Source organism: Mobula birostris, chromosome 1, assembly GCF_030028105.1.
Source record: "Mobula birostris isolate sMobBir1 chromosome 1, sMobBir1.hap1, whole genome shotgun sequence".
NCBI lineage: Eukaryota > Metazoa > Chordata > Chondrichthyes > Myliobatiformes > Myliobatidae > Mobula > Mobula birostris.
The window spans coordinates 83,930,421-83,956,939 of NC_092370.1; the positions used below are offsets into that span (position 1 = coordinate 83,930,421).

The 26,519-nt window shown below is 42.3% G+C and overlaps 1 protein-coding gene across 2 annotated transcripts in view; it reads left to right on the forward strand.

Moving 5' to 3' along the window:
* Positions 1–5,751: 5,751 nt before the first annotated feature.
* Positions 5,752–26,519, forward strand: part of LOC140197795 (cadherin-7-like) — a 147,313-nt gene continuing 126,545 nt past the window's right edge. Inside the window, exon 1 of one of the 2 annotated variants that reach the window (XM_072258264.1) lies at positions 5,752–6,647. The gene's annotated coding sequence lies outside the window, so the exon portion shown is untranslated. The remainder of the gene's footprint in view (positions 6,648–26,519) is intronic. The other variant, XM_072258248.1, reaches the window with a different exon arrangement.

Below are 26,519 nucleotides of genomic sequence, written 5' to 3' on the forward strand. Positions count from 1 at the left end.
ACTGGCTGTCTGTAAACCAAGCGACAGTAAGTCATGCCATTTTACACAATATGAGCTATTTTTACTGAGTTCTTTTCTTTGTTTGAATTACTGGTTATATTGCAGTGCATCACACACACACACACACACACACACACACACACACACACACACACACGCACACACACACCTGCGATTGCTGAAGATACCAAGCAGCTGGAGTCACTGCAGGTGAAGTGTCCATCTCCCTCCACAGATGCTGCTTCACACATTGCCTTCCTCCAGCAACTCATTTTCTGACCTTGCGAAGTGAAATACTGAGACCGAACCCTGTTTATCATTAAACCTGTGGTCCTTGAGGGAAACCCCTGAAGTCTTCTCCTTGTGCTGTGAGTGGATTCTTCATGCAGACATGGTGATTGTTTTCACAGTTCCTCAGTTTGCAAGAAGTTAAATTTCATTTTACAATGAAAACCTCCTCAATTTTGTTTTTGACATTGAAGGCTTGTTTTGTTACTTTACCAGAAGAAATACACGTGGGAATCTCAAAAGTTTCCCTTGGCATTGTCTGACAGAAGCATGACAAGATGAAAGCGATATCTTCCTGGAGAATATAGCAAGGGCAGATGAAGAGCAACCTAGATGTCTTGCAGTTATTTATTGCTGTAAATTGTTAAGAAATCTGAGTATTTTAACAGCACAGGAGGGAGCTGCTGCAAAATGAATTATCAGTTTAGGTACGTTTCTCTTTGTCCCTCTCCGGAACATACAAATGCTCACTAGGATACAGCTACAGAATTGCTCCCTCTTTCCAGCACCAGTGGGCTTTAACAGGGAGATCTGTTTTCCTGCAGATTACTGAGGAAACACAACAATGTCACAATTTTATCCCATATGATGGAAAGGAGACCCTACCTACACCGGACATTCTCTCTTCTCCAACCGCATTGGGCAGAAGAAACAAAAACCTGAAAGCACGTATCAGCCAGCTCAAGGTCAGCTTCTATTCAGCTATTATAAGACCATTGAATGGTTCCCTAGTTGGATAAGACGGATTCCTGACTTCACAATTTACCTCGTTATGGGACCTCATAGCCTGCACTTCCTCTGTAACTGTAACACCTGATTCTGCATTCTGGTATTATTTTCCCTTCTACTACCTCAATGTACAAAGGAAAAAGGATTTTATCTGTATGAACAATACACAACACAAGCCTTTCACTGTATGCTGGTACATGTGACAATAATAAACCAATTCCAATTTCAAACTGCAGATACCAGAATCAGGAGCAAGGAATGAGCTGCTAAGGGAAACTCACTGGGAAATAGACAGTCAATGTTTTAAATCAAGATTCTTCTTCTGAGCTGAAAGGGTACAGGGAAGATAGCCAGTATAACAAGGTAAGGATAGGGAGTGGAGGAAAAGCAAGCAGGTGATAGCTGAGGAGAGGTAGATGGGCTGATGGAATCAAATGGAGATAAGAGAAGTTTAGAAGGTTATGAGCCAAATGCTAGATGGGCATCCTGGTCAGCATGGAGAAGTTGAGTCAAAGGGCCTGCTTCTGTGCTATATGATACTACTGTATGTCTCTCTATAACACTGTTCACCCAGGCTTACAAAAATGTGCAAAAGAACCAATTTTCCAGAACGTATCCTTGAGGAACAATGGCTGAGCTGTTCAGTGACTCACCCAAAAAGTTTCCTGTGATGTTTTGTTACAGCATGGAAGGTTTTGCTCTGACTGTGACTCCTCACTCTCCATCCTAAGGCTGCAGGCCTCACTCTCTCCATCCAGGCACTCCTCAGTGCTGATGGAACTCTGAGCCTTGGCATCCCAGTCTCCAATGATTACTTGTAGGTTTTCTGTCATCACAGAACAGTTCTCCCTTCACTTTAGACCCACCCTATTCTGAGGTGTGATGGCAGCTATGGAAATGTATCCATCAAAGGTGACTTTACTACCTAACTAAAGATTGAGATCAATGCAGCATTCATGTTAGTTAACTTCCAAGATCATCCAAAGCCCCTGGTCCACATAACAACCAGTGATCACCCAAAGTCTATCAAAAGTTTGACGTCCCACCTAATAGTTCAACTGTATGAGAGTTCTAATTATTGCAGAGAAGATTTACTGGAACATTTTCATGGATGGAAGACTTGCTCAGAACAAAATGTTGACTCAAGGTGAAGCAAAACTGAAATGGCTGCAAAACCTATCAGGCCACATTGCTTCTGTGGAAAGAGTATCAGTTACTTCTCTGCATAGATGCTGCTTGACCTGCTGAGCCTTTCTTCATGTTTTTCTTTCAGATTTCTGGGTTCTGCAGGTAGTTTTGATTTTTTATAAAACCAAGATAGAATTGGCCCATCCACGACTGATGTCCATTATTTCCTTCCACCCCGAAGCTGCTTCGTGAAAAAGAGCCAAATGAGCTCACTTTCCGTGCCTAAATGGGGCTTCAACAAGTGAAGCTATCTTCCTGATGCCTGCTCCCTAAAGACCTATGATAGATAGGTGGGCTAGGGGCAGAACCTCACCTACTGTCAATAAACGTAGAACAGTACAACACTGGATAGCCATTCACCACATGGTGTTGCATCGGTCTTGATGCCAACTTATAATATACGTTCTCTTCCAATATATCATCGGTATCCTCCCAGTTACTTCATAATCATGTGACTGTGTAAAGGCTTCTTAAATTTCACCATGCTGCTTGCTCCCACTACTACCCCTGGTAGTCTATCCTAGACACCTACTGCTCTCTGTAAAAAACATATTATTCACGTTGCCTTTAAATGACACCCCTCTAATCTTATAAGCTATGGCCTCTAGTATATGACATTTCTTCCCTGGGGAAATTATTCTAACTGCCTACTTATCTATGCCTCTCATAATTAAAAAAAACACTATCAGGTCTCTCCTCAGCTTCCAATGCCATAGGGAGACCAACCCAGCTTTGTCCAATATTTCCCTATTGTTCATACACTCTAACACAGGCAGCATCTTGGTAAACCTCTTCTGATTTAAGATCTTCAGTTTAAGATGGCACTACTGAAGCTGTGCGACAGCTTACTCGTAGATCAGAAGGCAAGATATACGACTAAATCCATTACTAATAAAACTTTTTCTGAAGTAAATTGGGGTCACCTATCATAGCAAACAGTGAAAAAGCAAGCAGAGGTGAAGCTAATTCATGGGATGGGCAATTCAGGAGCAGTGTAAAGCTGGAGTGCAACGTGTTCAAGACGTGGTCACAGGCAGAGTTGGTATCACTGTCGGAGTTGGAGTGAATGATTTGGAGAGGAGTCAATGTGAAAGAGTTTAAATGCCTGTCCACCTAACCCAAGTGCAAGGTTGAATCATTCCAAGCTCTGAACCAATTCGGTGAGATCGAGAACAGCTTTGAGCTGTGTGGCCTGGATGTGTTGCTATGCTGGGGCCCGGGTCCTAGAGCGAGGCACTACTCGGTGCTTGGACAATTTAAAAGCCATCTAGATACACTGGAAAGCCCAAGTTTGGAGGCAAGGGCTGGGCTGATTACGATTGCTCTCCCGCAATATTCTTTCCTCTCTCCAGTGGCTATCGTCTCTGTGAATTTCGCAGTGTTTTCGCAGTGTTTATGATGAACTTGAGATCGAGGCTTGGGCCTACTACTTGGGCTGCTCCAGGGAGTGATCTAAGAATTCCATTTGGTTCAGAATGCTGACATTTGCATGATGTATGTGTTTTATTCCTCTTTCTCTGCACAGAAGCTATGGTCTTTCTTTTTTTTAAATTGGGTTCTTCTGGTTTCTTGTTTTGTGGCTGCCTGTATACATCTCAAGATGTATAATTTATATGTTCTTTGATAATAAATGTACTTTGATTAATTGATTGAAATGCTGACAAGGTTTTTAAATATTTCTGATATTCAAAGACATTTAAAAGCTGCTGTTTAAGTAATTTAAAAAAGCTTGTTTTCAAATCAGGAAGCATATATAGACTCCAAGGAATAAAAAATATAATATTTTCCACAGTATTTTATCATATTTCCTTTCTCCCATTTAAACCCCGGGACAGAATCAATGTCAGAGTCAAGTCTATTGTCATTTACACAAGTACATTTATGTAGAGGTGCAATGAGAAGCTTACTTTCAACAGCATCACGTAGCATCAGAAGAAAACAAAAATTAAACATCACTATTGCATGTTTTTACAAGAATACACAATTACTATAAAAACAAAACAAAATCCATTTCAGTGCAAAGTAGTTGAAGTGGTCGTAGTATTTCTAAACTGCAGTGATTAGGGATTTGCTAGTTGAAGGGAAGGAGCTGTCCTTGAATTTGGTGGTGTGGGACTTCAGGTTTCTGTACTACCTGCCCCAACGTTAGCTGGAAGAAGACGGTGCAGATCTTTGATGATAGACGTTCTCTTGTTGAGGCAGTACGCAATGTAGATATGACTGTTGGAGGGGAGGGATGTGATATTCTGGACTGAGTTCACAAATCTCTGCAGCTTCTATGTTCCTGCACATCTGAATTGCTGTACCAGACCATGATACAACTGGTCAACCAGTCAAGATACGTTCAGCCGTACATCTGTAGAAATTGCCCAATCACAAACAAGAGAAAATCTGCAGACGCTGGAAATCCAAGCAACACACACAAAATTCAGGAGTTCTTCCACCATTTTATCTGTAAAAGTTTGTTACTGCTCCGTGAGAAACTGTACCCCCTCAACCTCTGAAGAAAATGAAGACTCTGGCAGACTTTCCTTCTGATTGCATCAACAGCTTCCTGTGGCAGTTCATTCCATAAATGTACCATCCTCTGTGTAAAATTTCTGCCCTTCAAATTCTTCCCTCTCATCTTAAACCTGTGCACTCTTGTTCTTGATTCCCCAAGGCTGGAAAAACGGGAGTAAACCTGGTAGCTTGATCAATTGGTTTACTATTGTTACATGTACTCAGGTGCAGAGAATAGCTTGTCTTGCATTACCATTCATGCACCAGTAAAACAGTGGACTGAGATAGTACAAGGTAAAACAATAACAGAATACAGAATGAAGTGCAACAGCTAAAGATTTTTCTCAGTTTATGCTATAAGTGCATACAAACTTTCTTAAATCTTTTGGAATAGAGAGGTGTTCAATAAACTGTTCAAAATAGCTTATGTCATATACTTCTACCAGCACTGACAGACTCAGGCCATGTGCTGTAGTTAAGTCGCAAAACACCAAATTTCACGCCATAGTAAAACTGATTCCGATTCTCATCAGTGCTGACCAAAATGCTTGACGACACCAATCTCATAGAATAGTTACTGTATACAGGGACGCCTTTCAGCCTATTGTGTCTGTGTCAGGAAAAACAATTTTGAGTGACAGAAAGGTCAGTGTTAAAGGACCCTGATTGCAATAATTTGCTCAAGTACCCAAAGTAGATAAGGAGAGACTACTTTTTTTTTGTCTAAAGCAGTGAGCTGCTGGTGTCTGGACCATACTGGTCAACACTAAAGGAAGCACGTTCAATAACATCTTTCAAAAATAGTGTGGAAATGTATTTGGAAGGTTTACTGTGAATAGGGAAAAAGTCAGGAAAATGACTGGAAATTGTTAAAAATTGCAGATGTTGGAAATCCAAAATAAAGTTATTCAACATATATCCTTCAATTGTTAATTCTGTTTCCCTCTGCAGATATTGCCTGACTCACTGAATGCTTCCAGCATCTTCTGTTTTTATTAATCAGCTTGCTCTCACAAAGAATTATTGCAGACCTGGTAAACCAAGTGGTTTCCATACATGCTCTGTGCTTCTATATTTCTCTGAGAGCAAAAACCACCAGATCAGCAAATCCTGCCTTTAAAAATAACCCAAGAAGGAATACAAACATTTCTTTGATTCCACTTAATCATAGAATTCAGAGCTGGTGCTGTGCTTAACCGAAGAGACATACCTTCTAACCACGTGCATTTACATTCCAAGGGTGTCCATGAACTTAAATACAGACACTAGTGTGCTGGCTCTAAAAGACGTGTGTAAATAGGAATTGGATGAAAGCAGAGCAGCTTGTGGCCAGGAATTCCTAGGGCTATGCAGAGTAATAGATGGTTATGTTTCCAAAAGGAATAATGGTCAGAGTGTTGGAGGAGGAAAGGCAAAGTTTGCTGCTGTTTTCTTGGAAGGCCCTCCTCCCAGTTCCTAAACCGATCGCTTTCTGTCTGACTAATCGCCGAATGAAAGACACATTCCTTGCACTTGCAAGTACTTCAGCACAGGATGAATTGCCTCTTTGCAAGACTAGCTCATTTTTTTCCCCAATGAGCTCTTGATTTTTCTCGGAGAAATTCCATTTGTACTGCACTTGGCTTGGGCTATCTGCATCACAATCAGCAGTGGCTGACTCATGCATGACAGAAGTTTCTTTTTCTGACTGCCAAGTACTTCTCACGGGACACAAGAGCTGACAGCCAGCAAAACCATCAAGAAGAATGCTTAGATAGGTGTACTGTCCAGATGCTTTTTGGGAGAACTGGACTCTTCAGCTGGGTAACTTTCAAGAGTGGATAGTTCTCCACAGAAACATACACAGAACAGGACAAGTTCAAGCCGATTCTGCCTGTGGTTGTACTCCTGTATGAGCTTTATGTGTGGACTGGAACAAATTGCTGCACATTCTATCCAAGGTAAACTGTCCTTGAGTATTTTTGAGCATGCTGCATTTTTACTTACAGTATTTATACTGTGGGATCATTGTAAGTTGAATAATATATTCCGCATTGTTTGATCAGAGAGTAAAATTCAAAGTGATACTATTTAATTTTCCAAATACATTAGCAATTCATGATGTAAGTGAAAATACTTGAGAGCTTTTAAGTGTTTATGCATGAAACGCAACCAGTTAATTCAATGTAATTTGGACAGAACTATAGGTAATACTTGGTGGAGATAACGTGGAATTTTTTTTGAATTTGATCAGAATCTTCATACTGAAATCTGAGCTTTTCCACAAAATGTTTTACATTTGACAATGTATAAAATGTAGACCTGATATATTTTTAACTAATGTGCAAAAATGAGACAATATTTGAATATAATAAGGAAATAATGTCCAAATTCTTCTTGAAGTTGAGTTGATTAGATCACTTTTCAAGTTTGCGTATAATACTCAATATGAGATCATTGATGAAATCTGGCAGTGGAATACAATAAGCCTATTAAGTTAAAAGTCTGAATATTTTTTAAGAACAGGGAGTTAGTACAGCATTAATCTACTTGAAAGTGTATTTATCATAAAAAAACATTGTCAATGAACATATCCAGTCATCTACCTGCCTATACACAATTGTAAAGTACTGAATTGAATCATTTAATCTTTCCATTTTTGTACTGTAACTCTGTAGGTTCTCTAACATACTCATTTATGGGTAGGACATAAGACGCAGTCAACATCACGGGAGCACCTGTGAAAATGAAGACAGTAAGAAGAGACTGTAGTCAACCACTGCAATCAGTGGGTGGGCATCTTGAACAAGTATAAAAGACTAGTGTAAAAGAAGGCAAAAAAGGCACTCAAAATTTCAAATACTTCAAAAGTTTGTGTTGTACCTTGATTTAAAGGGGGGTGAAGGGTTAAACCATGTAATTGTGACCAGGTGGTTTGACTGCTTTTATGTATTGGAGTCCATTATAAGGTACATTTGGAAAGGCCCAGACTAGTCAGGGGAAGTTAGCATGAATGTGCGTCATGATTGGATTTCCTGAGGAGATAACAAGGTGTGTTAGTGACGGCAGTCATTTTAATGTGATCTTCATGAAGTTCAGCAAAGGTTTACTGAAGTCCTACATGGCAAGCTGGTGAAACAAATACAAACCATTGCAGATTTAAAGGCGAGTGGGGAGAATTGGATCTAAATCCAAAATATCTACCATTCTTTTGCCTCCACAGTTGCTGATTGACCCACTGAGTTCTTCCAGCAGTTTGAATTTTTGCACTAGATTCCAACATCTGCAGAATCAGGTTTATTATCACTGACATATACCATGAAATTTGCTGTTCTCTGGCAGCAGTACAGTGCAAGGTATAAACATTTATTATGTTACAATAATAAATAAATAAACAAACAAACAGATTAATAAATAACTAGTGCAAAAGAGGAACAGTGAGCTAGTGTTCATGAAACATTCAGAAACTGGAAGTCAGAAGGGAAGAAGCCGTTCCTAAAACATTGAGTGTGCATCTTAAGGCATTGGTACTTCAGGTATGTCCAGGGTAGTGGGTATCCTTAATGATGGATGTTGCCTTCTTGAGGCATCTTGAAGATGTCCTCAATGGTGGGGAGCCTTGTGCTGTCCTGATGTAAGGTCTACGACTTGAAATGTTGATCATCTCTTTGCATCTTGACCTGCTGAGTTCTTCCTACAATTTATTTTTTGCCCCAAGCTACATCTACAGTTGGCTTAAAGGCAGGAAATAGAGAAGATAATTGATAGATACTTTCATGACTGGAAGATTGCTATCTGTGAGATTCCTTGGAGCTAATATTCCAGTCCCACTCATACTGATCTAGAATTAATTTAGCACAGCAGTTATTTTCCCAGCTGAATCAAAATTGTTAGTGAGATTAACAAAGGATGAAAGAAGTAGATTATAGAAAGTCCCACAATCTCTTTAACTTCTTACTATCAAACAGAAGGTACAGTACTACAGAAATAAGAACAAGGACTGTTAGGCTGGGTAGCAGCTTCTTCCCCAGGCTGTGAGACTTCTCAACACCCTGCTACCACTCAGTACATATTACTTATGACAATGCTAGTAATATTAATAATGTGGCATATTTACCTCTAGGTTGTATGTGTACTTTTTGTCAACTTGTACATCGACAGAATATTTTTGCATTATCTGTTACTTGTATTGGTATAATTGTGTGTTTTGTATGTGATATATATACTATGTTTTGCACCTTGGTCCTAGAGGAACATTGTTTCATTTAGTCTCATACCCGTGTACAGTTGAATGACAATAAACCTGAGCATGTCCTTGAACTTGATGTGTACGGGTCCATAACTGCTGTTCAATAGGTTGGAACATAGTTAAGATGACGTATGGGATCTTTCTTTATTAACCATGGTGCAAGGCACAAAGCATAAAGAGGAATGAAATCAGAATGACAAAGGAATTGGTTGTTGACTTCAGAAGGAGTAGCGGACTGCACAACCCCATTTACATCGGTGGTGTGCAAGTGGAACAGGTCAAAAGCATTAAGTTCCTCGGGGTCAATATCACAAATGACCTGACTTGGTCCAATCAAGCAGAGTTCACTGCCAAGAAGGCTCACCAGCGCCTTTACTTCTTGAGAAAACTAAAAAAATTTGGCCTATCCCCTAAAACCCTCCCTAATTTTTATAGATGCACTGTAGAAAGCATTCTTCTAGGGTGCATCACAACCTGGTATGAACGTTGTCCTGTCCAAGACCGAAAGAAGCTGCAGAAGATCGTGAACATGGCGCAGCACATCAAACAAACCAATCTCCCGTCCGTAGACTCACTTTACACCCCACTCTGTCAAAGCAGTGCTGCCAGGATAATCAAGGACGCAACCCACCCAGCCAACAGATTTTTCGTCCCTCTTCCTGCCGGGAGAAGGTTCAGGAGCTTGAAGACTCGTACGGCCCGATTTGGGAACAGCTTCTTTCCAATTGTGATAAGACTGCTGAATGGATCCTGACCCGGATCTGGGCCGTACCCTCCAAATATCCGGACCTGCCTCTCGGTTTTTTTGCACTAACTTACTTCCCATTTTTCTATTTTCTATTTATGATTTATAATTTAAATTTTTAATATTTACTAATTTTAACTATTTTTAATATTTTTAAAATTTAATATCTGTAATCCAGAGAGTGTGAAGTGCAGAATCAAATATCACCGTGATGATTGTACGTTCTGGTACCAATTGTTTGGCGACAATAAAGTGTAAAGTATAAAGTATAAACCCAAAACATTGACTCTGTTTCTCTACCCATGGATGCTGTCTGATCTGCTGAGTGCCTCCCTGGTTTAAGATTTCCAATGCCTGCAGTTAGTTTTTTAATGATTTCCTTTACTGCAGAATGTAAAGTCATGCAAGAAATGTATTCAACATTAGTTAGACCAGAGCATAGTGACACAGCTAGCGTGTACGGCTACCATCCTGCAGCTCCAGTGACCCAGGTTCAATCCTGAGATCCAGTATTGCCTGTGTGGAGCTCGCACACTCTTCCTATGACCGCACTAGTGTTTTTTTGGCTGTTGCATATCCCCGAGCTGGGAAGACAACCTCTTCCTGTGCTGTATGTCTTTACGATTCTATGAGTATGAAGCTTGGATCACCACGTTACTGAAACAAGATGATTTCATTGAAGATTTATGAAGAGGTTACCAAGACAGAAACATTTGTAGCTCTTATGATAGATGTGGTTGTTCCTTTGGGAGAGAAGAGAATGAGTGAGACTTAATTGAGATGTATAAAATTACAAGAGGCCACATCGAGTGAACAGGAGAGAAAAATTTCACTTAGCAGCGGAGTCAAAAGCCAGGGTAGAGATTTAAAATGATCCTGTAGAAGATTAGAGGGAAGATGAGTTTAAAAATATTTTCACCCCACAGGTGCTGGTGATGGGGATCTCATTGCCTGAAGAAGTGAGAGAGGCAGAAATTCTGATCACCCTTAAACTGTATTTCAAGTTCAAGTTTATTGTCACGGGCATGCTTACCCTGGGTACATATTAGACTAGATTATGAGAACACTCAGTCCTCTTTTATTGCCATTTAGAAATGCATACATGTATTAAGAAATGATACAATGTTTCTCCGGAGTGATATCACAGAAAACAGGACAGACCAAAGACTAATACTGACAGAACCACGTAATTATGGCATATAGTTACAACAGTGCAAAGCAATATCATAACTTGATGAAGAACAAACCATGGGCACAGTAAATAAAGTCTCAAAAGTCCCCGAGTCGATCGACTTCCAAGTCCCCGATAGCAGGCTGCAAAAGGGAGAAACTCCCTGTCACAAACCTCCAGGTACCGTCAACTTGCCGATGCCTTGGAAGCAGCCGACCACAGCCGACACTGAGTCCATCCATCCGAAAACTTCGAGCTTCCAACCAGCCTCTCTGATACAGCCTCCCGAGCGCCATCTTCTGCCGAACGCCTTCGACCTCGCCCTGACCGCTGAAACACGCAAAGCCGAGGATTTTGGGGCCTTCCGCTCCGGAGATTCCGGTTACCACACAGTAGCAGCGGCAGTGAAGCTGGCATATGCCATGAAGTTTAGGTTTTTTTTTAGGTTTTTTTTGCAGCAGCACAGTACATTACAAACTTGACAGCCCTAAATTAACTTCAACTTATATTAACATAAATTAGTTAACTTACAGTCACAATAAACAAATATGAACATAACAATATCAGTGTAAGTTGAGGGAAAATAGACCAAGGTAAAAGGAGGGTTTTACAGGTTGATTCAAGAACCTGATGACAGTGGGGATGAAATTGTTGTTGAACTACACCTGTTCCTTCACTACCATTCAGGGCCACAACAGTTCTTCCAGGTGAGGCAACACTTCACTTGTGAGTCTGTTGGCTCATCTACTGTATCCAGTGCTCCCAGTGTGGCCTCCTGTATATCGCTGAGCACCTATGGTGTGTCCACCAGATAAAGTAGGATCTCCCATCTTATTCCCACTTCTCTTTCCCATTCCAGTATGATCCGGTCTGGGTAGCTTCCAACCTGATGACATTAACATCGATTTCTCAAACTTTCGGAAATGCATCCCCCCCTTTGCCATTCCCCATCCCCTTTTCCCTCTCTCACCTTATCTCTTTGGCTGCCCATCACCTCCCTCTGGTGCTCCTCCCCCTTTTCTTTCTTCCATGGCCTTTTGTCCTCTCCTGTTAGATTCCCCCTTCTCCAGCCCTGTATCTCTTTCCCAATCAACTTCCCAGCTCTTTAATTCATCTCTCTCCTACCTGGAGGTGAACTGCAACAAGTTTAGGACAGTTAGTTTGCATGAGCGCAAATAACAATAACATGAAGACACCAGAAACCGTGAACAAGTGTCCGTAATTTGTTATGAACAGCAACTATAGAGCATGAAGTACTTATGCTGTTTACTGACAGGATGAATTCATCACAATAACAAGCAATCTGTTGGAGTAAATCAGCAGGTCAAGTTGAATCTGTGGGGAGAAAGGAAATGTTAGTGCTTTGGGTCAAAACCTTGCTCAAGCCATGACTCAAAATATGGACATTTCTTTTACTTGCAGAGATGATGCTTGATCCATTGAGTTATTGCAGCATATTGTTTGATGCTCCAGGTTCCAGCATCTGCAGACCCTTACAGCTCCGAGCATATTTAAATATTGTACAACATCAATACACCGCAATATGATAGACAGAATACGGTGGAAATCAATGCCAGCGAGCTCATCAAGTGAATCTGCTGGTTACATGATCACACAAAGTCAGTGTGTGCAGTTCTGTGTGAATCTGCTGGTCACATGATCACACAAAGTCAGTGTGTGCAGTTCTGTGTGAATCTGCTGGTCACATGATCACACAAAGTCAGTGTGTGCAGTTCTGTGTGAATCTGCTGGTCACATGATCACACAAAGTCAATGTGTGCAGTTCTGTCTCCCCATCACAGAACGTATGGCAAGGCTTGCAGGGGTGCTGAAGATGTTCTTCAGGATATTGCCTGAATGTGAGTCTGAACAAACTAGGATTATTTTCTCAAAAACATTGAAGGCTGAGGGGTGACCTGATAGAAGTTTACAAAATTATGAAAGGCATAGAAAGGGCAGCTTCTCTTACCCGGAGTGAAAATATCTTTTAAGGTAAGAGAGGTGACTGTAAAAGAGATTTATGATACAAGTTTTATCTAACACAGAGAATAGGAGGTGCCTGGATTGCTCTGCCAGGGGTAGTGGTGGATGCAGATATGATAGAATATTTGAAAGATATTTAGATGGGCACGTGAACAGGTAGGGAGCGGAGGAACCTGAATATATGCAGGCAGTTAGAATTAGTTTAAAATGGTAGCATTATTGGTGCAAATACTGTAGGCTGAAGGTCTTGTTACCGTGCTGTGCTGTTCTTTGTCCTATGGTCTGAATACTTCTGAGCTCTTGTCTCTATACATTTATGCTTAATTTTACTGGAAGCTTCTTTTTCTGAATGCTGGTATTGGTGACACAAAGAAACAGGCAGCACAGTAGCACTGACACCTCACAGTTTCTATGACCTGGGTTTAATCGTGACCTCCAATGTTCTCTGCGTGGGGTTTACACATTTTCCCTCCGACTATATGGGTTTCCACTGGGTACTTTAATTTTACAGTATGAGCCCTTTAGCCAACGATCTAGTGCTGACATTTTAACCTACTCCATTATCAACTGAACCCTTCCCTCCTACACAGCGCATAACTTTCCATTTTTCTTTCATCTCTGTTCCTATCTAAGAGACTCTTAAATGCCCCAAATGCATCTATACTGGCAGACACATCTCAATCTCCACCCGGCTAACACGAATCATCTGCCACGTTTCTAACTCATCCCCTGCAGCCCACTTAAGCCCACAATCCTTGTTCACTCATTCAAACCAACCATGCTCCTAGTCTTCAGTTGCTTTGTCATGTTAACTATCCATTATCTCTTGTTTCAGGGCCCCTTGTGGCTTGTTATTATGCAGTTTATCAGTAAAGTTATTTCTCACTGCTAAATCATCTCTGCTGCTCTGCATTTGGGTCGTCTCCTCTACATTTCCCGACAGGGTGGGTGAACTGGTGATTTACTTAGCAGAATATGCTCGCCTCAAGGAAGTCATCAGCTGACATGAGCACATGATGCAGGAGCAGCAGAAAACCACTGACCATCTGCTCGTCACTCCCAACCAACTTTCCGTCTTATTACAGCAACGCCATGCCAGTCAACCTCCCTCAGAGCCATGGATCCTGGTGCCCAAACACATTGACAGATCCCCATCCTGATGCCTCACTTCCTGTCCCAGTGCACCTTTCACTTCGAGTTGTAGCCAGCTCTGTATTCCATGGACCGAGCCAGACTGCCTTTGTCATCTCTCTAGACTGAGTATGCTCGGATCTGGCCTACCGCTAAATGGGTCAATAAAACCACCATCTGCAAGAAGTATGAGGATTTCACTGCTGAGATGCACTGAATTTTCATCCATTCAAGAAGTAGAAAGGAGAAGGCAGATTGGATACTTGGCCAGTCCCAACACTTAACGCTTCGTGCTGGATTACACGGAGGAATTCACAACCCTCGCAGTGGAGTGTAACTGGGATGGAAAAGTGCTGCTGGCCCATTACTGTCACAGACTCTCAGACCACTTGAAAGATGAACTGTCTACCTGGGAAATACCGAACAACCTTCAAAGCCTTATCGCTCTGGCTCTCCATGTTGACAAGGGTCTTATGGAACAACCCTCTACATCATCAGCCAGAACCCCAGTTCCATTCCCAGAACAATTTCAGGCTGCAGAATCCTCATTATCAATGCATCCAGAAACCATGCAGTCAGAGAGAACTCTCTTAACCCCCAGAAAAGCATGAACATCAGTGGAGAAACAACTTGCGCACTCACCGCAGAGCCACTCTGTCTGTGAAAACAACTCCACCGGGTAGAGATGAGGGGGCTTTTATCTGGAAAGCACTCTCCAGTCTCTCATTCCAGCACCAATGCCTGGCTCACCCCCTCCGTCCTCCTCCACACCCCAACAGCTCTATGCACACAGGAGACTCTGGTGGATTCCAGCGCATCAGACAACTTTCGAGACAGGACTCTATGTGTGCACTGTGGACTCCCCACCGAGCCTATCTCTCACCCCTTCTGCAGTACGGCCATTGACAAATGTCCTTTGGTGTCTGGGATAGTCAGAGTGTGCTCACAGGCTGGGCATTTGAGTATCAGGGAGTACTGTGAATCCACCCAGTTCCTCCTTATTGACTCACACAACACTCCTCTCATCTTGAGTAGCCCCTGGTCTCTACTCACAACCCTCACTTCGCTTCATCATCTGGTTCGCTGCTGAGGTGGGGACCCACCTGCCTGCAAACTCAGTTTGTAGGGTAATGTAGTTGGTGGAAACGTACATAATTCACAACCACTAACGATGAGTTGGGGTTCACTTTAAGAGGCTGGTCTGACGTGATGATATGGTAATGTAAAGGACTTCAGCACAATTTGCGTTCAGGTTTTGATGTTCAATAAATATGTTGTTCTCTTTCTTTTTTGTAAACTTTAAATGCCTCACATCAATTCACTTGCAAAAACCTACAAGATGTTCATGCTGTACATCTGAAGATGGAGTAAACCCTCAACTTCACCAAACTCCAGCAGGAACACTACGACTTAGCCATCAACCTCAGTAAAAGGAAAGTGAGAACCTGCTGCCTCACAGACCACACGGCTGTGCAATCACTCCCCCCGAGGTCGTCTGTTCTCCCTCTCCCCTCTTGAGGCCCAAGCCATTAATGACTATATTGCTGAAGCACTACAGCATGGCTTCATTCAACCAGTGCAGGATTATTCTTTGTCTAAAAGAAAGTTGTGGGTCTCTGTCCCTGCATTGATTATCATAAACTCAACAAAATCACCATTAAGTACTGCTACGCTCACCCTTTGATTGATAGCACATTTAAAACACGCCATGGGGTCCAGATCTTTACCAGACTGGAGTACGTACAACCTAATCTGCAATCACCAGGGGGATGAGTGGAAGATGGCATTTATAACACCCACTGGCCACCATGAGTACTGCCTTTCAGAATATCCAACACTTCAGTCATTCCCCAAGCCATCATTCAAGAGATTTTCTGAGACGTGCTACACAGCTATGTGCTTGTCTACCTCAACGACACCCTCATCTTCTCCAAGGAACGCCAAGACCATATCTGTCACATCTGCACAGTCCTTCAATGTCTCCTCAAAAGCCAACTCTACTGTAAGTTAGAGAAGTGCCAGTTCTGCATCCCAGTCATTTCCTTCCTGTGTTACATCCTTTCACCCCAAAGCATAACCACGGACCCAGAGAGGTTGTCTGTTATCATTGAATGGCCCCCCCATACTGTTCCCTCAATCAGCTACATCACTTCTCGGGCTTCTCCAACTTCTACAGTTGTTTCCTCAGCCAAATTACTGTGGCTCTCACCTCCCTCACAGGTAATCAGGTCTGTTGGCGCAGACCATGCTTTTGAGGAGTCAAGAGACATTTCACCACCACTCCTGTTCGCTGCCATTCAAGCCCCTCTGGAAGATTTGTGGTAGAGGTGGATGCATCTGATAGGCACTGGGGCCAGCTTCTCTCAGTGATGACCAGCCCAGAGGATGTAATTAAATCTTACACACTGCTGGGTTAATTGATGACTAACTTGACTTTTCTGTGTAGGTGAGTAGTAGAATCTAGGGGCAGTGGAGAGAATGAAAATGTTTTTTTATAGGTTATGTGTAAATGGATTCTTGTTTGTCAGTGTGAACTCGGTACTCTGAGGATATTATTTCTATTCTGTAAGATTCTTTCAAAGAAAGACTGCATTTCTGCAGCACTTCACAAACCTCAAGTGCCTCAAATGCTCTGTAGAAACTGAAGTCCCTTTTGAAGTGTTGTCACTGTTCTACAACGGGAAACATGACAGCCAATATGCTCGCAGTAAGCTCCCACAACCTGTCACATGAGAATGATCAGAATCTGATGCTGATTGAAGGATAAATACAGGATGTGACACAAGGAGAAACTACCCTGCTGTTCTTCAAGATTGTGTCCTGTGCTCTCCATATTTTGATGGAGAAGGCAGGCACGAGTTAGCACTTGAGATGCAGGCTACAGAGTGCAGCTTCCTTCAGTTCTGCAATGTAAGCCCACATGGTCACAGTCAGGTCTCAGGAATTGACCTTGAGTGGGTAACATATTCACTCAGAGCTGAGAGTTGTACTTACTGAGCCACAGCTGACATTTTGTAAAGGAAACATCTTGTCAGTATGTTATAGTACATTGAAGTATTGCATTTAATCTGAGTTGTATATGATTCACTTCTATATTAAAGGCTGAAGGATATGTGTGATTTTTTTATGAAAGGGTCTTTATGAAACCTTTAAAATCTTGGCACTGAGCTACAGAACGAAAATCATCAAAATTCAAAACCTTCACTGTAATTTTTATTCCATTTTGCCTGGAAGAGGATTGTTCCAGCAAAGCTTGAGACTTTGACAGATTCCAGGTCAAAGAAGCCATTTTGATTGGCAACCCTATCATCAATTTCAGCATTCACTCCCTCTCCCATCAATGCACAGCGAGTGCAGTGTGTATCATCTACAAAATACACTGAAGTTACTCTGACAATGACTCTGCATCTTGGCAACCAAGGACAAGACTACTGGGAACATAGAAATCCCACCGCCTGCAAGTTGCATACGATTCTAATTTAAACCCACATTCCCAATCCTTTGTTGCTGCAGAGTCTAAATAGTGGAACACCTTTCCCAACATCACTGTAGGAATGTAATATGTTGGAGGAACCTCGTAGCATTATGGACCTTCCCCACAAAGTCTTTTTAATTTCAGTTCTCACAATCTTCCTTACAACGTACCTCATTATGATATTGCCCTATTTTCAGCCTGCACTGCGCATCCCCTGTAACTGTAACACTCTGTTGGATGCTGTTCCTCAGCATTATTTCTCATTATTGTTTAATATTATTTTCCACACAAAAAAAAAATCCAGATCAATAGCAAAAAGAAATGATGCTGGATGAAATCAGGAGGTCGGGCAGCATCGGCAGAGGAAAATGGACAGTTGAAATTTTGGGACGAGAGTCTGAAAGATAGAGGGGAGGTGGGCAGTATAAAAGGGTGAGCAGGAGGGGTGTGGCAACAGCCGGCAAGCGATAGGTGGATCTAGGTGAGAAAGAATGAAAGGCAGATGAAGGAGGGAAGGATGGAAGTAGCAAAGTAGGCTAAGAGGAGAAAGGTGGAGGCAGTAAAGGGGTGAAGATGATGGAATCTGAAAGGACTGCAAGGTGAAGCAGCGAAACAAATAAAGGAGGTGGGATATGCGGAGGGAATTGTAAACGAGACAACGAGAAATGTGTGGATGATGGGCAGGTGGAATGGGTGGAGATGAGAAAGAAACTTGGGGCTGGATGATAAGGGGCTAAGTGTAGGAGGATCTGTGTAGATCAGGAGGAGAGAGAAAAGAGTAGGGGAGTAGGCTACCTGAAACAGGAGAATTGGAGAAACTGTTCTAATATTTTCATCAGAGATAATTCAGCAATTTAAAAGGTGAAATGAGCACTAAATGTTTCTTTACCTTAAGCACCCTATTCAAATTAGGTTCATTACCAACACCCAATCTAGAATTATCTTTCCCTTAAGTGGGCTCAACCACAAGTTGCTCTAAAAAGACATCTCATAAGCATACTACAAATGGCCTCTCTTGGGATGCAACACCAACCTAGTTTTCCCAATCTACCTACATATTGAAATTCCCCATTGCTATCATAACATTGTCCTTTTGACAAGCATTTTCTATCTCCTGTTGTAATTTGTAACCCCCATACGAGCCTGTATATAAGTCCCTTCAGGGTTTTTTTACCATTGCAATTTCTTAACTCTATTTACAAGGATTTACATCAACTAATCCTATATCACCTTTTTCTAAGAATTTGATTTCATTTTTTACCAACCGAGCCACCCTACATCCTCTGCCTACCTTTCGATACAAAGTGTATCAGTGGTGCGCAAGTGGAATGGGTCAAAAGCTTTAAGTTCCTTGGGGTCAGTATCACAAATGATCTGACTTGGTCCAACCAAGCAGAGTCCACTGCCAAGAAGGCCCACCAGCGCCTTTACTTCCTGAGAAAGGTAAAGAAGTTTGGCCTGTCCCCTAAAACCCTCACTAATTTTTATAGATGCACCGTAGGGTGCATCACAACCCGGTATGGAAGTTGTCCTGTCCAAGACCAGAAGAAGCTGCAGAAGATCGTGAACCCAGCGCAGCACATCGCACAAACCAATCTTCCGTCCTTGGACTCACCTTACACTGCACGCTGTCGAAGCAGTGCTGTCAGGATAATCAAGGACACGACCCACCCAGCCAACACACTTTTTGTTCCTCTTCTCTCCGGGAGAAGGCTCAGGAGCTTGAAGAGTCATATGGCCAGATTTGGGAACAGGTTCTTTCCAACCGTGATAAGACTGCTGAACGGACCCGGACCCGGATCTGGGCCATAACCTCCAAATATCCGGACCTGCCTCTCGGTTTTTTTTAGCACTACCTTACTTTCCATTTTCTATTTTCTATTTATGATTTATAATTTAAATTTTTAATATTTACTGTCGGTTTGTATTCCGGGGAGCAGGAAGCACAGAATCAAATATCGCTGTGATGATTGTACGTTGTATTAATTGTTTGGCGACAATAAAGTATCCTTAGATGTTAAGTTCCCAACTATGATCTTCTTTCAGCGACGACTCAGTCATGTCCACATCATAGTTTAAACCTTCCCTAACCACTCTAGCTAACCTGCCTGCAAGGATATTGCTCCCCCTTGGGTTTAGGTAGATAGATATACTTTATTAATCCCGAGGGAAATTTGGTTTCGTTACAGCCGCACCAACCAAGAATACAGCGTAAATATAGCAATACAAAAACCACAAACAATCAAACACCAAAATGCAAACCATGCCAGATGGAAAATAAGTCCAGGACCAGTCAATTGGCTCAGGGTGTCTGACCCTCCACGGGAGGAGCTGCACGTTCGATGGCCACAGGCAGGAACGACCTCCCGTGCCGCTAAGTGTTGTATCACGGTGGAATGTGGCCGAAGTCCAACAGTAAAAAGTTCAATATCCAGTCTGCAAACACGTTCCTTGATCGTAATATGCCCCAGATTGCACTATCTGTTGTTAACTAGATCAGTAAGCACCCAACTCCTTTACGCTGACCGCTCTCAGTGCACTTCCGGTCAGCCAGAATGGTATTACCCACTGAACTCCTCTTCTCCAAAAGTCTCTGTTGTCTCGACCCAGTCCTCTTTCCTCAACTTTGTGATCCCCCTCTGCATCCTCTGTGTGTTTTCCTCCGGATTTCAACAGGGGTGTCCGCCACTCCGCTTGCTAAACCGGCCAGTATTTGCTGGTCCGTGGAATACACAATGAAACCTTGCTTCTGTCCCACGTGTCGGGATGTAACCATTTCCAGCGCTAAAGAAAACCCAAATAAAACACTCTCTACCAGCATGTTAGAGAGGGTGCAGCTTCGACGTGTTATCGCAAGAGAAAAAAATACAAAAAATAACGTAAATTAAAAAGTAAGAAGAAGAAAGTAAGAATAGATCAGAACGGCTGTACCAGGCTGCATGCATGACCGGCACATGTCTACTTTGTACAGGTTATACTTCCCTCAAAAGAGATCCCAATGATCTAGAAATCTGAAACGCTGTCCCCTGCACCAACAGCTCAGCCACGCATTCATCTGCCAAATTATCCTGTTCTTACCCTCACTGGCATATGTTCCAGACAGCATTCCAGAGATTACTACCCTGGAGATCCTGCTTTTCAGCTTTCTATCCAACTCTCCATATTGTTTCTTCAGGACCTTCACTCTTCTTTCTCCATATGTTGTTGGTACCAATATGTACCGTGTTTCTGGCTGCTCACCCCCCCCACCCCCCCCGCCATTTAGAATGCTGTGAACCCAGTATGAAACAACTCTGATCCTGGCACCCGGGAGGCAAAATATCATTTGGGTTTCTTTTTCTCCTGTCTGTTCCTCTAACCTATGGAATACCCTATCACTAATGTACTTCTCTTCTCCCTCTTTCCCTTCTGAGCCACAGAGCTAGACTCAGTGCCAGTGCCAGAGACCTGCAGCTTCTCCCTGGTAGGTCATCCCCAACGACCCCCCAACAGTATCCGTGGCTTTATATTTATTATTCAGGGGAGCGGCCACATGGATACTCTGAACTGGCTGTGTATTCCTTGTCTTCTCCTGACAGTCACCCAGGGTACCTGCCTTCTGTGACTTCGGGGTGCCTACCTTTCTGTGGCTCCTAGCTATCACCTCCTCATTCTCCTGTGTGAGCCAATGGTCATCAAGCTGTAGCTCCAGTTCATTAACATAGTTTCTAAGAAGTTGCAGCTCGGTGTACTTTCTGCAGATGTAGTTATCAGGGAGACTTAAGGTCTTTCAAAGTTCCCACATCTCACACAGACAACATACCACTAACTCTGGACCCCTCATTGCACTAGCTATGTACTGATAGACAAGGAAAGAGGAAAAATTTACTAGAGACTTGCTTAGAACCTCTACCTGTGCTTTCCCAAGTCAGTTCTTGCTGAGCCTGTTGAGCAAAAAGCTCCCACTATTACTCTGGCCTGTTCCAGCAATAGCCACTCCGCTTAAACCTTCCTTCTTTTTCTTGGGTCAATTAAAACGTACTCCTGACAAGGCTTCTTCCTTTCAAATGGCTCATGCCTTGCATTGATGTTTCACTCTCACTCACTTATTGCTTCAAATTATGACTCACTTCCGATGAGTCTTGTTCTTTTCAAATTGCTCCCTCCTTGCATAAATGTACTAATGCCACTTACTTGGAACTAGTACCATTGTTGTAGTAATACCAAATTTAAATTATATATTTTTATTTTTATTTATTACAAACAAACAAAAATAACACAAAAAATACAGCACATCCACAAAAACCACAACCATAACATAATCTAATTAAATATTGAGCAGCAAAGGGAGAAAAATATAAAGGCAAAAGTAAACATACACAGCAGAGGTTCACCGCACCAAAAAACCTCAGTCCTCACCCCGTGAGAAAGTCCATTACAGGGTCCCATATCCTTTCAAAGATGTCTCCTCTGTCCTCATTATATAGTCTCAGTCTCTCCGAATGTAAAGTATTTGCCAGTTCTCTCAGCCACAGATCGTATGTAGGCAGAGTCCATTTTCCACATTTGCAGGATTAACTTCTTAGCAATCACCATTCCAAATAATACAGCCATTTTTTCATACATATTGACTGAAGATAGGGAGCTTGTTACTCCAAGGATGGCTATGAGCGGGTCTGGTTCCCAGCGCTTCCCAAAAGCCTCAGAGAAACAGTGAAAAATACTTTTCCAGTATGCATAAAGCTTACAACATGACCAGAATGAACGTGACAAATTACTGTTCACAGATTTACATCTATTACAAACTGGTGAGACATCAGGGTAGAAACTGTGCAACTTTTCTTTGGAAAAATGGAGTCTATGTATTGTTTTAAACTGTATAAGTCGGTGTCTGACATTGACCAAACAATCATGTATATTCTTTAAACACTCATCCCAGACCTCCTCTGTCAGTTCTAGACCCAATTCGTCCACCCACGCCTGTTTAAAACCTGCAGTATTCACCCGAGCTCCATTATGTAGGATCTGATAAAAATAGGATACCAGACTATGAGTAACAGGATCAAATTTATTTATTGCTTCCAGGGACTCATGTTTGTCTAAAACTTCGAAGTTAGGTATATATTTCCTAACATAATCTCAAATTTGTAAATATCTAAAAAAACTAGATGCAGGGATATTGTAAACTGCTTGTAACTGCGCAGATGAGGCAGAGTTTCCATTAATATATAGGTCACCTGCACTGCAGATGCCTCTCTGTTTCCAGGTAGAAAAAATAGTATCATTCAGGCCAGGCAAAAAGGAATGACTGTCACAAATCGGAGTGTCAATATAAGTTTTTGGGGCCTTAATGTGTAGTTGAATCTGCTTCCAAATTCTTATAGTGCTGCCAACCACGAAGCTGTTACTAAAATGTGACTTATTAACTGCAGTGGGGCTATTAAGGAGAGCTGGTAAGGAAGTCTTCTTACAAAGCATTCGCTCTATGAGTAACCATATTATTGGAAATAATACCACTTGTGTACTGATACCACCTTATTCTCTATGCATTCCCATTAACTCTGTCCCAGCTTCTACTCTTCACCTACAACTTACAGTGACCAAATAAGCTACTAGCATCTAGCATGCAGTCTGACAGCAGTTCGAACCCTGCCCACATGCTCCAGCTCCACTAATCTTTGTGAGCCATCTTCAGATTCAACCCAACCTCAGTTAAATTTTCTTCCTCCTACCCCAGTCCAGACAGGTGGAGGTCGAAAAGCAGACAATGTTTCAGGTCAAACACTTTTTGTCAGAGATAGACAGGAGGCAAAAGAAGCTTTCTCAGTTGCAGGAGGGTTGTAAATTTATACACTCCTTTATTATTGTCACATGTACCAAGCTACAGTGAAAAACTTCTTTTGCATATGACACATGCAGTTCCGTTTGTTACAACATTACATTGATATTACAAGGCAAAACAATAACAATGCAGAATAAAGTGTACAGTAACAGAGCAAGTACAGTACAGGGTAGATATCATAATGAGGTAGAGTGTGAGATCAAGATTCCATCTTATCAGGCTAGGGAACTCTTCAGTGGTCTTATAGTAGCAGGATAGAAGCTGTCTTTGAGTCTGGAGGTATACTATTTCAGGATTTTGTATTTTTTGTGCAATGACAGAGGGGAAAAGGGTACAGGGTAGGAGGCATCTTGCTGGCTGCTTTACCGAGGCAGCAAACAGTGTAACAGAATCCATGAAAGGGAGTCTGGTTTCTGTGTGATGGGTAAACATGAGGTAACCATTGGGATTATCAAGGAGCAACGTTATCTGGTCATTGAGTGAATGGAGCAGTTACAGAGAGTTAACAGAACATTGATAGATGAATGCAGGAATGTGAAATGCTAAACACGAGGCCTTACCCAACTGATCAGAGTTGTCATGTTCTCTACTGCCAGAACAAAATAAGAAAAAAAAAGAAAACAAAGGAAAGCTAATATCGAAGGTGGATGGCTTAAACAGACAGAGTTCTTGAAGTCATTATGGAGATCAGAAAGCTACAGTGTGCCCAGACAGAAGATGAGCTGCTGTCCATTACATTTGCTTTGGGCCAGACATCGGAAGCTGTTGGAGTAGGGTGTTGGTATTGGTTTATTATTGTCATATGTACCAAGATGCAGCGAAAAGCTTGTCTTGCAAACTGTTTATATAGATCAGATCATTACACAGTGCATTGTGCAGTCCAGACAAACAATTAAGTACTAGATCATAATGAGGTAAATTGCAAGGCCATGAAACTATCTTATCATGTAAGAGGTTGGTAACAGTGGGATAGAAGCTCTCCTTGAACCTGGTGAAATGTGCTTTCAGGCTTTTGCATATTTGGCCCAATAGGAAAGGGGAGAAGGAAGAATGTCTGGGGTTTGTGGGGTCTTGGATTATGCTGGCTGCCTTACTGAGGCAGTGAGAAGTGTGGAAAGAGTCCACAGAGGTGAGGTTGGTTCCTGTGATGTGCTGAGCTGAGGGCAGTCAACTCAGCCAGGGGTTGTTGCTGTATTTGGAAATAACTGTATCTACTGTGTGACCATATGGAGTCCTGTTCTGCTCCCAAAGCAGTGCATAGAAGATAGAGCAGTGTAGTGCAACACAGGAACAGGCACTTCAGCTCACAAAACCTGCACTGTCTAAGATGTCGTTTTAGACTAATCCCATTGCCTACACATGGGCTAGATCCCTCTATCACAACTACTTTCTTGTAAGACAATTACAATAAACCTAATTCTGATTCTGCCTGCCTAAATACTTCATATAATTTCAATATTTGGGCATCATCAAGCTGCAGTTGTAAAAGGAATGGAAGAGGGTCAATTTATTGATGAGATGTAGCATTACCTACTGACCAAACAATATATCAAGGCACAGTCACTAAAGCACAGTCTAAAGTCCTGCCCTGGACCTGGTTATAAAGGATGGCTTGAAGACATCTATTCCATGGGCACAAATGCTGTCAACAGTGCTGTGGAACCAAAACACATCCTCTCTGCCATTGCTTTCTCTGGACATGTAAAGGAAGAAGAAAAAATAAAATTATTCCCAAAGTCCTCAGAATTTTTCTTGCTGCACCAGTCTCTGGACAATCCTGACCATTCTCCAAAATCTTCTTACCCTTCCTTCCTCCTGGAGTCAATCCTTCTGGCTTCCCCGCCCCCCCCCCGTCCCATTTCTTCATTGCATATATTGGTCTCTCTGCTTAAAATGCCTTCAGAAGAATGTCCACTTTTAGTGTATCCCCCTTTCAGTACAAATCTTTTCATTGTTCCACCAGATATCCCCCTACACACAGATTCCAAATCCAAGGCTCTTCTCCAGGCAGAGGTTACAAGGATCATTGATTGGATAAGGAAGGAGAATCTGTTTTCAAAAAAGCTGATATTCAGAGACACAAATCAGTGGTTGTTGAGACAAGATCAATACAAAGAAAACAAAATATGTTATGAATTAATGCCTGTAAAGGTAATGGAAGCAAATACACCAGTGATGGCTTTGAAAAAGAACTTGAACTAATCTCTGGATGTAGTTAGGATAACAGAAATATAGTGTAGATTTGCCTGGGAATTGGGAATTGTCTAATAAGACGGAGAAACAGAGATCGACTTTGTATTCTCTAGAACCAAGAGCATATATCTGCCTAAGTGATATGCCAGTCAGGGCATTATGGTATGCAGAGCAAGCTGTTGCCCATGCAACAGGCTTCCCCTCTCCATGCAGCTGATGAATCCAATACAATTTGGCACCAGGGGCAATGCAGGAATTGCGAGTCAATGTTGAACTCAATGTAGGATTGCCTTAGGGACTCCAGTTTTGACTTTTTCCATAGGCCTTCCTCATGAGTGGGTAATGGTTCCACTGAGCCTAGTAGCTAAGCCACACATGAAGGCCAGGAGCTGGACTCAGTTGTCAGAGGCTATTTGACATGTATGCCATTGGGAGCATTTTAAGAGTTGGTGGGAGCTTATGCCCACTACCACACTTGGCTATAACAACCTTATAACAACCTAAAGAGTCCTATTGACATGGTCTTATTGAAGGGTAAAGTGGAGGTGACATGTCCTCTGACAGGAGTGAGTTGGTGTGGGCATCACAGTCTCAAAATAAGGGGTAAAGATATGGAAAGAAACCTCTTCACTCAAAGGATCTCTTTATCGCTAATTGCCGACGGGACATCAACCGTCTCGACTTCACCGCACCTTGTCCCCATTCCAACCTCACTCCTTCCGAACGCTCTGCTCTCCACTCCCTCCGCACTAATCCTAACCTTATTATTAAACCCGCCGATAAGGGGGGTGCTGTTGTAGTCTGGCGTACTGACCTCTACCTTGCCGAGGCACAGCGACAACTCGCGGATACCTCCTCTTATTTACCCCTCGATCGTGACCCCACTAAGGAGCACCAGGCCATTGTCTCCCACACCATCACTGACTTTATCCGCTCAGGGGATCTCCCATCCACTGCTACCAACCTTATAGTTCCCACACCCCGCACTTCCCGTTTCTACCTCCTACCCAAGATCCACAAACCTGCCTGTCCTGGCCGACCTATTGTCTCAGCTTGCTCCTGCCC